The following is a 14208-nucleotide window of genomic DNA, read 5'->3' on the forward strand; positions in this document are numbered from 1 at the left end:
CAAAATAAAACTACTATTAAGGGCTCCTATTACTAAACTGCGCTAGCAGGTTTTAGCACACGCTGAATTGCTGCACGGGCTAGACGATAACGCCAGCATTGAGCTGGCATTAGTTCTAGCCGTGTAGCGCGGGTTTAGCGCACATGGCAATTCAGCACGCGCTAAAAACGCTATCGCAGCTTAGTAAAAGGAGCCCTAAATGTCTCCATGTATTCTGTTATTTGCACAACTCAGTAATTTTACAGACCTGAGGCCTATTTGCAAAGTTATATTGGCCCAGGTCCAGCAGCTTCTATTTTTCACATTTTAAGCTACTTGCACCAAATTATTTGTATTTTGTGTATAAAGTGCTATATACCACCTTGTTCTAAGCAATTGACTTTCAACGTGATTTACAACAAAAGCGACAGCAATCTGTTTTATATTGGCTAAGTAATTTTGCATAAAGTTATGAAAGAAACCCATACCAAAACGTGAATTACTTGTTTTCCTAATGAACTATCCTCTTGATCCCTACCCATCAAAACATTCCCATGTAAACGAGCAATTACCGCAGAACAGAACATTTGGAACCCTTCACAGATAAGTGTTCGTGGCTGATGCTTGCCATGAGTTTGCTGTCCAGAAATGAATTCACCAACTGCATCATGTCGCAATTGAACTGACAGAATTTCAGGATTAATGCAGCATGATGAGTGGTTTTTAGGAAACGGGAGCTTTTATGGCTCCTGCTGTTACAAAAGACTTGTATGGTTAGAGATAAGTGGCACCATGTTGATATCCTCAAAAAATCAATTGGCAATATACCAAAATGAAGTGTTCTAGCTTACTTTGTAAACTGTAGCTTTAGCAGTTCTCACATACCAAATATTCTCTCATTAATGGCACTACATGTGTTTGAACGTATATTATTGACATATGGGCTCCAAATAGACATTAAACTTAGCTTTAAGTTGAATATATTGATAAAAGAGGTAATATACTATAATACATACACTTATGAGGGTGGCTTGAAAAGTTTGGTAGAAAAGTAAGTTAAACAATGCAGTCTCAATTGGGGGCTATAGATTTAGTCCTGCGAGTTTCCAGGTTAAACTATTTTTCCTATGATACAAAAAAACTGGAAACTGGCGGGACTAATGACCAGATTCTCTATAGGGTGCCAATATCAGCGGCCACTTGATCGCATGAAAATCACGCAACAGCGCCCTACAGAGAATCACATCTCTGAGAAAGACGGGTACCAAAAATGTAGGCCGGGGTTTTCCAGGCCTACATTTCTGCCACCTATCTTGCTGTGAATAGTGCCTACGTAAGTGCTTTAGGGCACCTAATGCCACTTCCATTCTTAGCCATGTCCATTGTGGCATTAGGCACAATGTAGGTGTAATTCCAGTGCCTTTTATGTAGGCACTTTAAAGTTGGTACTTTAACGTTGTATTTTTTTATAATTTTAAATAACATTTGTTAATTAACTTAGGCGCCGGTGGCAAGGGTGAACAGAATGCTAGGAATGATTAAGAAGGGGATCGTGAACAAATCGGAGAAGGTCATCATGCCACTGTACTGGGCCATGGTGCGACCTCACCTGGAATACTGCATCCAGCACTGGTCGCCGTACTTAAAGAAGGACACGGTACTACTCAAAAGGGTTCAGAGAAGAGCGACTAAAATGGTTAAGGGGCTGGAGGAGATGTCGTACAGTGAGAGATTAGAGAAACTGGGCCTCTTCTCCCTTAAAAAGAGGATACTGAGAGGGGACATGATTAGAACATTCAAGATAATGAAGGGAATAGACTTAGTGGAGAAAGACAGGTTGTTCACCCTCTCCAAGATAGGGAGAACGAGAGGGCACTCTCTAAAATTGAAAGGGAATAGATTCTGTACAAACGTAAGGAAGTTCTTCTTCACCCAGAGAGTGGTAGAAATCTGGAACACTCTTCAGGAGGCTGTTATAGGGGAAAACACCCTCCAGGGTTTCAAGACAAAGTTAGACAAGTTCCTCCTAAACCAGAACGTATGCAGGTAGGGCTGGACTCAGTTAGGGCACTGGCCTTTGATCTAAGGGTCACCGCGGGCGCGGACTGCTGGGCACGATGGACCCAGCAGTGGCAATTCTTATATTCTTATGTTCTACTGGCACCTAAGTTTAGTTACCATTTCTAGAATTTACCCCTAAGTGTATAGCATTCGATAAAGACTATGTTGGGTTGTCAGACAGACAAATTAAAGTTTCCCGAATAGCTGATAAAATGGGCATCTCTGCAGGTACAGTTTGGAAAATAATTCATGAAAAGTTGGGCATGTTCAAGGTTAGTGCAAGATGGGTTCCAAGAATGCTGATGCCATGTCAGAAGGCCATGAGGCTCCAGTGCTATCAGGAGAACTTGCAGTTGCTCCATGAAGACCAAGTGATATTTTTCCATGGTATGGTGATTGGAGATGAGACTTAGATAATTCACAAAGATTATGAGTCCAAAGGCTCACTGTGAATTAGATAATTTGCTTCCATCAAATTTACGCTGGCTTTTACAAAACCATGGTAGATGTTTTTACTGCTGGCCATCAAGGTAAATGCTCCAACACTCATAGAATTTCTAGGAACGTCAGAGTGTTTACCTCGCTGGCCAGTGGTAGAAACCTCTACCGTGGCTTTGGAAAAAGAACCCTTAGATAGTTTCTTAAGGGTATTTCCTTACTAATCAGTGTTCCTAATGGGAAGATAGCCTAAAATTTGTTGAGTATATGCAGTGTGAAGCTGCCATGGCTAGACTCCAGTGCTTGACAAGAGAGTTGTGTTAAAATCACATTGCAGACAATATAATTCACTCAGTGTATTTTTTGTTTCAGTAATTTCCTAATCCACTAAAAAACAATAGTAGACTCCTAAATTCAGTTGGTACCTTAAAGTGCATTTGGGAAATCTTCCAGATATGTGTTTCCAGATATATTCAGTTACAGCTGTTGAGAAATGTAGGACAGTTCAATCTCTATCTATTTATCTATGTATATTATAATTATAATGTAATTTATATAGACTCATATACACACACACTTATAGATAAATAGATGACTGTCTCTTGAATGCTTTAATGTACAGCACTATAGAAATGATAAGTAGCTCTGGCAGGCTTTGCTATTTCAAAATGTCAATTGTGATGGGCATCCACCCATGGGTTTTTTTTGTATTGAGCAGCATTTGTTGTCATAGTCTCCCGTGCTATTTTCTGACTGCTCTGTTTTATGTTTCTGATTATTCTGCTCCTGGTTGTATGTTCCTTTGCAGTTGTCAATAAAGATAATTTGAAAAAAAAAAAAAAAAAGAAATGATAAGTAGAAGAAGTAGTAGTAGATAAAGGACATCTTTCATCAAGCAGCGGTAGAGTGTTTTATTCCAGGCTGGCGAGGTAAATGCTCCGACGCTCATAGGAATTGAATGAGCATCGGAGCATTTACTTCACTAGCTCATGGTAAAATGCTCTACTGCTGCTTGATAAAAGGAACCCAGAGATACCGATATATGTGGAATAGATCTCTTTCTCTATCTATTTATGTCACAGATATAAAATGAGGTAATAAGATTGTGCCGATCTAAGAAATCGATTGCATTTTGCTTTGCAGGCTTACACATAAATGCACCACATTAGTGCAATAACATCCCCTAATGAAGTTCCCTGGGAGCCTCACAGGGTCTCTTCTTTATAACTAATATTTTAGGAGGGCCCCCCCCCCCCCACTTCTGTTTCCTCATGGTTCTCATATTACCCTCTTTGCTTGCTCTTGGGGGCCCCATAAGCAGAGAGATAAGAACATCAAAATTGCTGCTGCTGCTGCTGCTGGCACCTTAGGTCAAAGACCAGTACCCTATTTGAGTCTAGCCTTACCTGCGTACATTCTAGTTCAGCAAGAACTTATCTAACCTTTTCTTGAATCCCTGGAGGGTGCTTTCCCCCTATAACAGCCTCCGGAAGAGCGTTCCAGTTTTCCACCTCTCTCTGGGTGAAAAAGAACTTCCTTATGTTTGTACCTTTTAACTTTAGAGAGTGCCCTCTTGTTCTTTCCACCTTGGAGAGGGTGAACAGCCTTTCTTTCGCTACGAGGTCAATTCCCTTCCATATCATGTCCCCTCTCAGTCTTCTCTTTTCAAGATTTCCCCCAATATTCTCATACCCTAGAGGTGGGGGAGTGAGAGCGATCATGGACACTTGGGACCTAACCTCGGTTTGGGGGCCCATCGGTCCCCTCATTACTACATTTTGGAGAGAAAGAGATTACAGAGAGAGATTTAGATAAATATGTTTGAATCTCTTTTTTTTTTTTTTTTTTTTTATTTTGCACGGCAGCGCATCTGTTAAGAAATAGAAAAATGGCTCTCTTCCTGAACAAAGGCTGGATAACAAGAGAGGACATTGGTAACTATAACACTGATGAGGCTGACACATCTGCATTATTGCACTAGGCATGTCAGTGTGAAGATACATCAATTTGATTTTGTTTTTCCCTTTTTTATGGTCTCTCTTTTTTTTTTAAAGTTTATATCCCTTAATACTGAAACCCTGTGAAAATGTGGAACAGAAGGGAATCCCAGCAAGCAATTTCAATTCACGGCTACCCTGGGAGCTTTTGGCCTCTTTCTTCAGGTGCAGAGCTGTTTGCAACTCAAATCTTCCAAAAGGAATGGTTATTCACTATAAAATGGGCTTGTTAGGACTGCATCCAACCATGATCACTGAGCCACAATATCTACAAGTTCTTTTAGAGCCCTTACAGAACAAAAAAAGTCATTTCAAGGCATCCTGAAATTATGCCACACAGTGAAACTGATGTGAATTGACATGATAAGTCACAGCGTGATGGCTAAGTCTCTTAACAACAGAGGTTATTTTGGGGGGGATAAAATGGTCCATTAGACATACTAGCAATGAGACATAATCAGTAGCAGTGTTTTATGGATAAGTTAACTCAGTATGTTCAGAGATGCAGATTATTCTACTTCTTAATAGCGTTTATTATTTGGCAAATCTGTCCTCTTCATTTAACTTTTTATTACACTTTGATGAATTTGTTTAAATTGGGAACATTTTCCAAGATCAAAAACAAGACATTCAGTAAATGAGTAAGAAGGGCTGCCTGCTAAAAATCTCCTTATGTAACACACGTTCTGTGTGCGAGGGTTCTGGAAGGGACAGAGATAGCAAACAGGTAGATTACCCTGTCAGCCCTTGGGGGAAATTCTACCTACCGGCTCCTAAGTTAATTAACAAATGCTATTTAAAATGGCAAAAAAAATACGTTAAAGCACCTACTGGTGCCTAAATAATGTACACTGTAATCGCACCTACATAGACTTTTTAGGCTGCCTAATGCCACTGTGGGCGTGTCGAACGCGAGAAGTGGCATTAGGCAGGCTAAAGCACCTAGTTAGGCGTGATTCACAACAGATACACACCAGAAATGTAGGCCCCCAAAACTCTGGCCTACATTCCCGATACCTATCTTTCACAGAGGCGCGATTCACTATAAGGTGCCGTCACATGATTTACATGCGATCAGAAGCCACTTTTTAGGCAGCCACCGATATTGCCGCTCTATAGAAAATCTGAGCCTTAGAGGGAATTCTACAAATGTCGCCCGATTAACAAACATCTTTTAAAATGGTAAACAAATTGCAATGTTAAAGTGCCTACAGGTGCCTAAATAATATGCACCGGAATCACACCTCTGTAGGCACTTTAGGCTGCCTAACGCCACTATGGGTGTGGCTAATGCCAGAAGTGGCATTAAGCGGCCTAAAGCACATACATAGGCACCAGAAATATAGGCCCTGAAAATCCTGGCCTACATTTCTAGCGCCTCTCTTTTGCAGAGGCACGATTCTCTATAGGGCGCCATCGACTGTTTGATATGCGATCAGTGGCCTGATTTTAGACGGCTGCCAATAGGGGCACCCTACAGAGAATCCGGGCCTTCCTGCCTACAAAATAGGTATCAGTAAGTGCTAATGTGGCAAGTTTTTAATGGCCACAAGCTAATGGCAACATGGCCATTAATGCAAAAAGTAGAAAATCAACAATTTTAGAGCTGCAGTAAAAATGGCCTTAGTAATTATTTTATCTTATAATTTGAGACTATTTAGTTAAAAATACTTATCGGCATTAAAAGGTAGATTATACAATACAAATCATGTTTCGGCCACAGAGGCCTGCCTCAGGAGACTAAGAATATAAAATAAAATACATTAAAATGAAATTGATTACATAAATATTAGTTTTAAAAAAAGAAAAGATGATCAGTATTAATCTATTTATATGCTCAATATCTCCCCTTTTACTAAAACGCAATAGCGGTTATTAGCACAGGGAGCCGCGCTGAATGTTCTGCATTGCTCCCGATGCTCATAGAATTCCTATGAGCGTCGGGAGCTGCGCAGAGCATTCAGCGTGGCTCCCTGCGCTAATAACAACTATTGCAGTTTAATAAAAAGGGGGGGGGGTATATGCAGAAGTATATATATATAAAGAATCAAAAACAACCATAAATACACCAATTAAAACATAATAAATAAAATATAACAATTCCACTCACTGCATTGTCTATTGGCAATGACCATCTCTCCCTTCCTCTCCTCCACCCCAGTCCTCTTTACTTTCTCTCCCCATATGTGCAGCATCTTTCCTTCCCTCTCACCCATCCCCTTATGCCTTCCCTCTGCATCATCTTTCTATCCCTCCCTCCCATCGTGCACAGCATCTTTCTATACCTCCCTTCCATCCCCCCAGTGAAGCAGAACCCTTTAGCAGTATCTTTCTTTCTATTCCTCCCTCCCTCCCATCCCCCTGCGCAGCAGAACCATGCCGACCCTCCCAACGCGAGACTGACATACCTCCCTCCAAACAGCAGCATCGGCAAGAAACGAAGACAGGAAACTGACAGGGTTGACGGTCAGTCTAGAAGAGGTATGCAGGCAGATAGATAGGCTTAAAAATGATAAATCCTCAGGATCAGATGGCATCCATCTGAGGGTAATCAAGGAACTGAAAGGGGCTATAGCTGAACTGCTTCAACTAATAGCCAATCTGTCGATCAAATCAGGAAAGATTCCGGAAGACTGGAAAGTGACGAATGTTATGCCGATCTTCAAGAAAGATTCAAGGGGAGATCCGTGAAACTACAGACTGGTGAGCCGACCTCAGTACTGGGAAAGATAGTAGAGGCACTGATAAAGGATTGCATCATTGATCACCTAGACGGACACAATCTGATGAGGATCAGCCAACACGGCTTTAGCAAAGGAAGATCTTGCTTGACAAATTTTCTGCACTTCTTCAAGGGAGTAAACAGGCAGATAGACAACGGTGACCCAGTTGACATTGTATATCTGGATGTTTAGAAGGCGTTCAACAAGGTCCCGCATGAATGACTACTTTGAAAAATTGCGAGCCAAGGAATCGAGGGTAAAATATTCACATGGATTAAAAACTCTCTGGCAGATAGGAAACATAGAGTGGGGTTAAATGGACAAAACTCGGACTGAAAAAGCGTCACGAGTGGAGTGCCGCAGGGTTCAGTGCTTGGACCCGTGCTCTTCAACATATTTATAAATGACCTGGAAATTGGTACGATGAATGAGGTGATTAAATTTGCAGATGATACGAAGTTATTCAGAGTAGTCAAGACGCAGGAGGATTGCGAAGACCTGCAATGTGACATAAACACTCTCGAGAAATGGGCCACGACATGGCAAATGAGGTTTAACGTAGATAAGTGTAAGATGATGCATATCGGTAACAAAAATCTCATACACGAATACAGGATATCTGGTGTAGTACTTGAAAAGACCCCCCCAGGAAAGAGACTTGGGAGTACTGGTCGACAAGTTAATGAAGCTGTTTGTGCAATGCGCGGCAGTGGTGAAAAGGGTAAACAGAAAGTTAGGAATGATTAAGAAGGGGATCACGAACAGATCAGAGAAGGTTATCATGCTGCTGTACCGGGCCATGGTACGCCTTCACCTGGAATACTGCGTCCATCACTGGTCGCCATACACGAAGAAGGACACAGTTCTACTCAAAAGGGTCCAGAAAAGAGCAACTAAAATGGTTAAGGGACTGGATGAGTTGTCGTACAGTGAGAGATTATAGAAACTGGGCCTCTTCTCCCTTGAAAAGAGGAGACTGAGACCCCTCTCAGTCTCCTCTTTTCATGATCGAAACATTCAAGATAATGAAGGGAATAGACTTAGTAGATAAAGAGAGGTTGTTCACCCTCTCCAAGGTAGAGAGAATGAGAGGGCACTCTCTAAAGTTAAAAGGGGATAGATTCCGTACAAATGTAAGGAAGTTCTTCTTCACCCAGAGAGTGGTAGAAAACTGGAATGCTCTTCCGGAGGCTGTTTTTAGGGGAAAACACCCTCCAGGGATTCAAGAGAAAGTTAGACAAGTTCAAGCTCATTCAGAACATACGCAGGTAAGGCTTGTCTCAGTTAGGGCACTGGTTTTTGACCTAAGGGCCGCCGCGTGAGCTGACAGCTGGGCACGATGGACCACTGGTCTGACCCAGCAATGGCAATTCTTATGTTCTTATTTTTTTAAGTTTTAGGTTTTTTCTTATTTTTTCTTATTTATTCATAGTTAGAATTTCAGGTACTTAGCTTTTTAGTATCTGTCTCCCATTGCTGCCAACGCGTTTTGCTTTATTTTTTCAAGGCGTGGAGATACTGTAATACAAAATTAATCAAAATCAGATACTGATGTTGAGCGCATTCTGAATATTAAAGAGATGCGATGGATGTTTGAGTTAAACTCAATACAGCCTGAGGGACTAAACCTCACTTCTGATTGGATGGTACTGGCTTTATAGCATTTACCTGCTCTATTTTTTGAAGAGCCGTTTGAATGTATGGGCGGGCTTAACTGAGTTCTCCAATTGACTTGGGGGTTGACGTCATGGGGTTTCCCTATTTAACTGTGTGATAAAAACGCCGTGGCCATCTTGGCTCAGTAGCAGCAGTAAAAATATGCAAGTTATAACATCACAATGGTAAGGATATGTTAGTTTGTATTTCAGTAACTTAGAATTGCTTTGAGTATTGTTGGTGGGTCTTGGTTATCTGATTGCAGTCATGAGAAGCACATTGAAGTTGTTGCCCATGGCGGTGAACAGCTAGAGGTATGAGGAAGGAGGCGTGTGCGTGGCAAGGGGAGGAGTGGGAAGGGGTGGGGAAGAGAGGAAGAGGAGTGCTGGCGCTCGGGGCGGACTCCCCCCCTTACTACACTACTGACTGTATACATACTGTACATACTCCAGGGAATTACGCATGTGTCAAGGAAATTGAAACAATACACTAAAATATTGAACAGATCAATATGTTGCCGTATTCTGGAAATATATGCAGGTATTTTAAGATTTTGATCTCAGTCAGCTCTAGCTCCCCAGTCCACCATGTTCCTTCTAGTCAGGTATCCCTCCCTTGAATTAAACTTATAGTTTTCTCTTCTTTGATATTTATCTCCTGTTGTATCCTTTGCATCCTTCTGTGTCTGTCCTCCCCTTTTTAACTCAATTATGACTGTAAACTGCTTAATTACTTTTATTTGCAATATAGTAAATAAAATTGAACAGTGAGCTGTAGCAGAAATCCTGCGGCTACTGGCAACCATAAAATGATTTGTCTGACAGTGTTTTTGGTAGGTCCTCCTCCCTACCCTCACCCCGTGAGCTCCGCTCAGCTAGTAAATCCCTCCTATCTGTGCCCTTCTCTTCAACTGCCAACTCCAGCCTCCGTCCCTTCTGCCTTGCTGCACCATATGCTTGGAACAAGCTGCCAGAATCCCGATGGTGGGCTTCGTCTCTGGCAGTGTTCGAGGCCTAGTTAAAAGCCCACCTTTTTGAGAATGCTTTCGACTCCTAACTCCTCTCACCTTGGGTTCTGCATCCCTCAAGCCTATATGTCTTGTCTGTCTGTCCAAGTTAGATTGTAAGCTCTTCTGAGCAGGGACCATCTATAAATGTCAAAATGTACAGCACTGCCTATGCCTTTCAGCACTACATAAGTGATAAATATTAGTTGTAGGTTGCTGAATGTCCACCTATGCTAAAATAATCCATCTTAATGGATACTTATGCTCCTTAACTTGTTAAGCCCCCCCCCCTTTTACAAAACCGTGAAAGTGGTTTTTAGCACTGACTGCTGACTGGCATGCTACCAAACTCATATAGTTTCGATGAGCATTGGGAGCAGTGCAGAGCATTCAGCGCGCTGGCCTGCACTAATAACCGCAAAGGTAGAGCCAGCAAGTTTCAAGACAAGTTTTATTTAAAATTTGATATACACGCTTATCAAATATTTCTAAGTGATTACAATTATAAAATTGGGGGGGGGGGGGGCAGGAATAATAACACACATGGACCAGTTCAAACAACCTACAAAACTGGACTGGAACAAGATGAGAAAGGGGATGAACTACAAAAGTAATAGTGCCGAGAGTGTTTATAGAGTTAGAACAACAAGGAGGGGAAAAAGTAAAAATAGAAGTGTGGAAAAAGGCTGTAAAAAAAAAAAAATTTTAAACAATGCAAATTATGTCTTGATCCACATATATGAGAGATCTTCAAAAAGTTTCCGCACTTTTATTTTTTTTTTTTAAACAGTATTTATTAAATATTTCAAAAGCAAATTACATCATTACCTGCAAGGTGATCCAACTTACCTGACTGACTAGTCACATGGCATTCTATGAGACGCCCTCTTACCACTTCTTCCATTCCCTGCAAAAAGATGAAAGTGTGGAAACTTTTTGAAGAACCCTTATACAGCAGCATGTCAGGTTGGGCCTCTAATGAATGCCCTCATGTTGGATCAGAGCATCTTTAGAGTAGTGCTAGAACACCACATGGTGAACAAAAAGGGGAGAAGATGTTGATCATGGAGCCAAGAAAAGGAATGGGTAGATGTCAATCACTTGTTTACTCTTTCCAAAAATACTAGACTTCTAGGGGGCATGCAATGGCAAATTTAAGTAGCAAATTTAAAAAAACCCCAAAGACTACGTTAACATCGGTGGCTCTTAGCCACCTCTTGAATGTTAGATTGATGAGTTTTTCTTTGATTGCTTGTCCTCCAAGATTATTTTCGATTTGTGTTGGGATTGGGTGGGAGGGTGGTATTGGTGACTGGGGGGAGGGAGGGGGAATAGAGGGACTTATGCTTTCTTTGTCTACTTATACTATAACAGTTTCTTAATAAGTGTTAATCTATAGGCCTTGTTATTGACACCTTGTGATTTTTCTTTCTGCTTTTTGCAATGTTCTTTGGCCTGCCTTTGTGTATTGTTATTGTGGCTGGAAACTGAATAAAGATGATTATAAAAAATAAAAAACAAAGAAAATATTTTTTTTTCATTCAACGTGTAATTAAACTCTGGAATTTGTTGCCGGAGAATGTGATGAAAGCAGTTAGTTTAGTGGGGTTTATAAAAGGTTCCGATAATTTCCTAAAAGAACAGTCCATAAGCCATTACTAAGATGGACTTGGGGAAGCTCCACTGCTTATTTCTAGGATAAGCTGCATGAAATCTGTTCCACTCTTTTGGGATCTTGCCAGGTGCTTGTGACCTGGATTGGCCACTATTGGAAACAGGATACTGGGTTTGATGGATCTGCCTCTGTCCTAGTATGACAACTCTTATGTTCTTATGACGCTAGACTCCAGAGGAGTTATGGTTAGGGGAGATACTGTGACAGAGAGCAATTTTGGAGTAGTGCCAGAATAAGTAAGGTCACAGTCAGGCCTGAAGAGAGGGGGGTGCAGCCAGTACATCGCTCCAGGGCCTATGAAGCTCAAGGGGGCCCAATAAAACCCAAGAAACATCACGATTATTAGAAATAAATAATAATATACACACATACATGTGTGTAGAATTTTCTATAAGGTCCCATACACTTTCTTTGTATCAGTGCCCGGATTTTCTCTTGGCGGCCTTGGTCACAGTAGCTGCATTAGGAAGGAAACGGAGAGAAAATGCTGGCCACTGGACTGGGGAAAAGAACAGATGAGACACTGGACCTCACATGCGCCATCAAATTTTCTGGCTACTTAAGTTTTTAAAGTTGGGGTACAAATTATGCTTCAGGGTGATCTATATGTAAGTATCTAGGTAGGTTTTTGTTAGATAAACCCCAATAAAAATCACTTCCCCTAGAACTCATACCTGTCCTCTATCTTGTCCTCCACTCAGCATTCATGCCTTATCGCTAGTGATTCCTAAGTGACACAATGTAATATTTGCCTCCACCAGAAAAGACACCCAGCAATAGTGTCTAAGGTGGGAAAACACCAATAGACACTAGCTGGTCAGTGTTCAGTTAGAAGCAGAATGCGCACTACTGCCGGTCAGATTAGAGCCTGGCATTCACCACCAGCACTGAATATCCAGGCAAGAGACTATACTCAAAATTTAAATGGATATGGTTGATATTCAGTGCCATAACTGTATAGCTAAACCAAAAGGTCTTACTTGCCCAGCCTGTGGCATATAACTTATGGGATCTCCCAAACTCTGGACTGCCCTGGCAATGCCCGGGCAGTGCCATGGTGATCACAGGAAATGTTCAGTAGCACTACGGTTAAGTGTCACTGAACATCCCCTCCCAGCCTGCTCAGTGTGGTTTAACTGGGCAAAAGCATCTGTTTTCAAGCTAAACCTTTCTGAGTATCTGGCCCTAATAGTTTTGTGCCTCCAAATAACCTCTAATTAACTGGAAAATAAGCATCTAAGCTCCACTCAAAATGCTTTCCAGTTCTCATCATTAAAAAAAAAAAGTTTGTTAAAAGCTAGTGATCTAAAGCAGTGGTTCCCAACCCTGTCGTGGAGGACCACCAGGCCCATCGGGTTTTCGGGCTAGCCCTAATGAATATGCATGAAAGAGATTTGCATATAATGGAAGTGACAGGCATTCCTTAGGGCTATCCTGAAAACCCGATGGGCCTGGTAGTCCTCCAGGACAGAATTGGGAACCACTGATCTAAAGAGTTAGTAAAAATACAACCTTTCCCCCTAAAACAATGACCCATGTACTTTTAACTTTTTAAGTCATAATTATGTATAGAAGAGAATCTTTTCAGCTTGAACAGAAAAGATAATGGATGACTTGACTGTCTTCCTACATTTTTTGACCTTTAATTGAAAGATTGAAGATAAGCAGTTCCTAGGCAAAAGTGGAAGGCTGATTCACTTAGCTTCAAGAGAAAAAGCTTCCTGGAAGCATTTCGGTATATTATGAATCACCCTCTTGTCACTCCAAGAAATTCATAGCTAAGTAAAATGCTAGAAATAGATTGATGGTGTCATGATAGGCAGCTTGGCCTAAGTGAGAAGTGAAAAGCCTCCAGATAATACATTCAGACATCCCTTAGGCCACTTTTGTAAAGCTGATGCTCCTGACCTTAGGAATGTTTGCCTTGCTATATCAAGATTCATCGCTCTTTTTAAAATAATGCCATTTGGGAAAGTTCAGTAGTTTACACAAAGGTTTTGGAGAGCTGACTTCATTCATGTTTCACATGAAGAAAGCTTCAGAGTCTAATTTTAGTGTGACACCAAGAGGTAGCACCTGCAGACGTATCATCTGCTTTCAGATCCAGACTGTTAATTGTTAGAAATTATGATGAAAAGAAATCAGCAGGGAGAAAGGGTCATCAACTTGGAAGATGCTAGTGCTGCCCAATTCAGGGGAAAAAAATTCAATTTGATTCGATTCAGCCTATTGAATCGATTTTTCGATTTGATTCGATTTTCCTGCCCAATTGAGTGGTTTTTTTCAAACATCCTGGTGGGTTTATTTTATAGCCTCTTCACCCCCTTTGCCCTCTCCTACTCACACTGGCACTTTTCCTGTCTCTATTAAATCCTAGCTCACATTCGCTACCAGCTCTGGCAGGATATACATTTCAAATCTGACATAGTGTAATCACAAAACAAAAAATAAAATTATTTTTTCTACTTTTGTTGTCTGGTCATTGCCCATTTGTCGTTTTTTTCTTTCTCGGTGTTAACCATTCATCTTCCATCTCTGTCCTACCCCTCCCTCCCCTTTCCTTTTTTTTGTCTCCATCCCCACAGATGCAGCGATGGACCCCACCATCCCCAGATCCACCATCTCTCCTTTTCTTTACTACCCTTTCATCCAGCATCTCTCCTTTCTTCCTCC

The sequence above is a fragment of the Geotrypetes seraphini genome, chromosome 14, assembly GCF_902459505.1.
Source record: "Geotrypetes seraphini chromosome 14, aGeoSer1.1, whole genome shotgun sequence".
Taxonomy (NCBI): domain Eukaryota; kingdom Metazoa; phylum Chordata; class Amphibia; order Gymnophiona; family Dermophiidae; genus Geotrypetes; species Geotrypetes seraphini.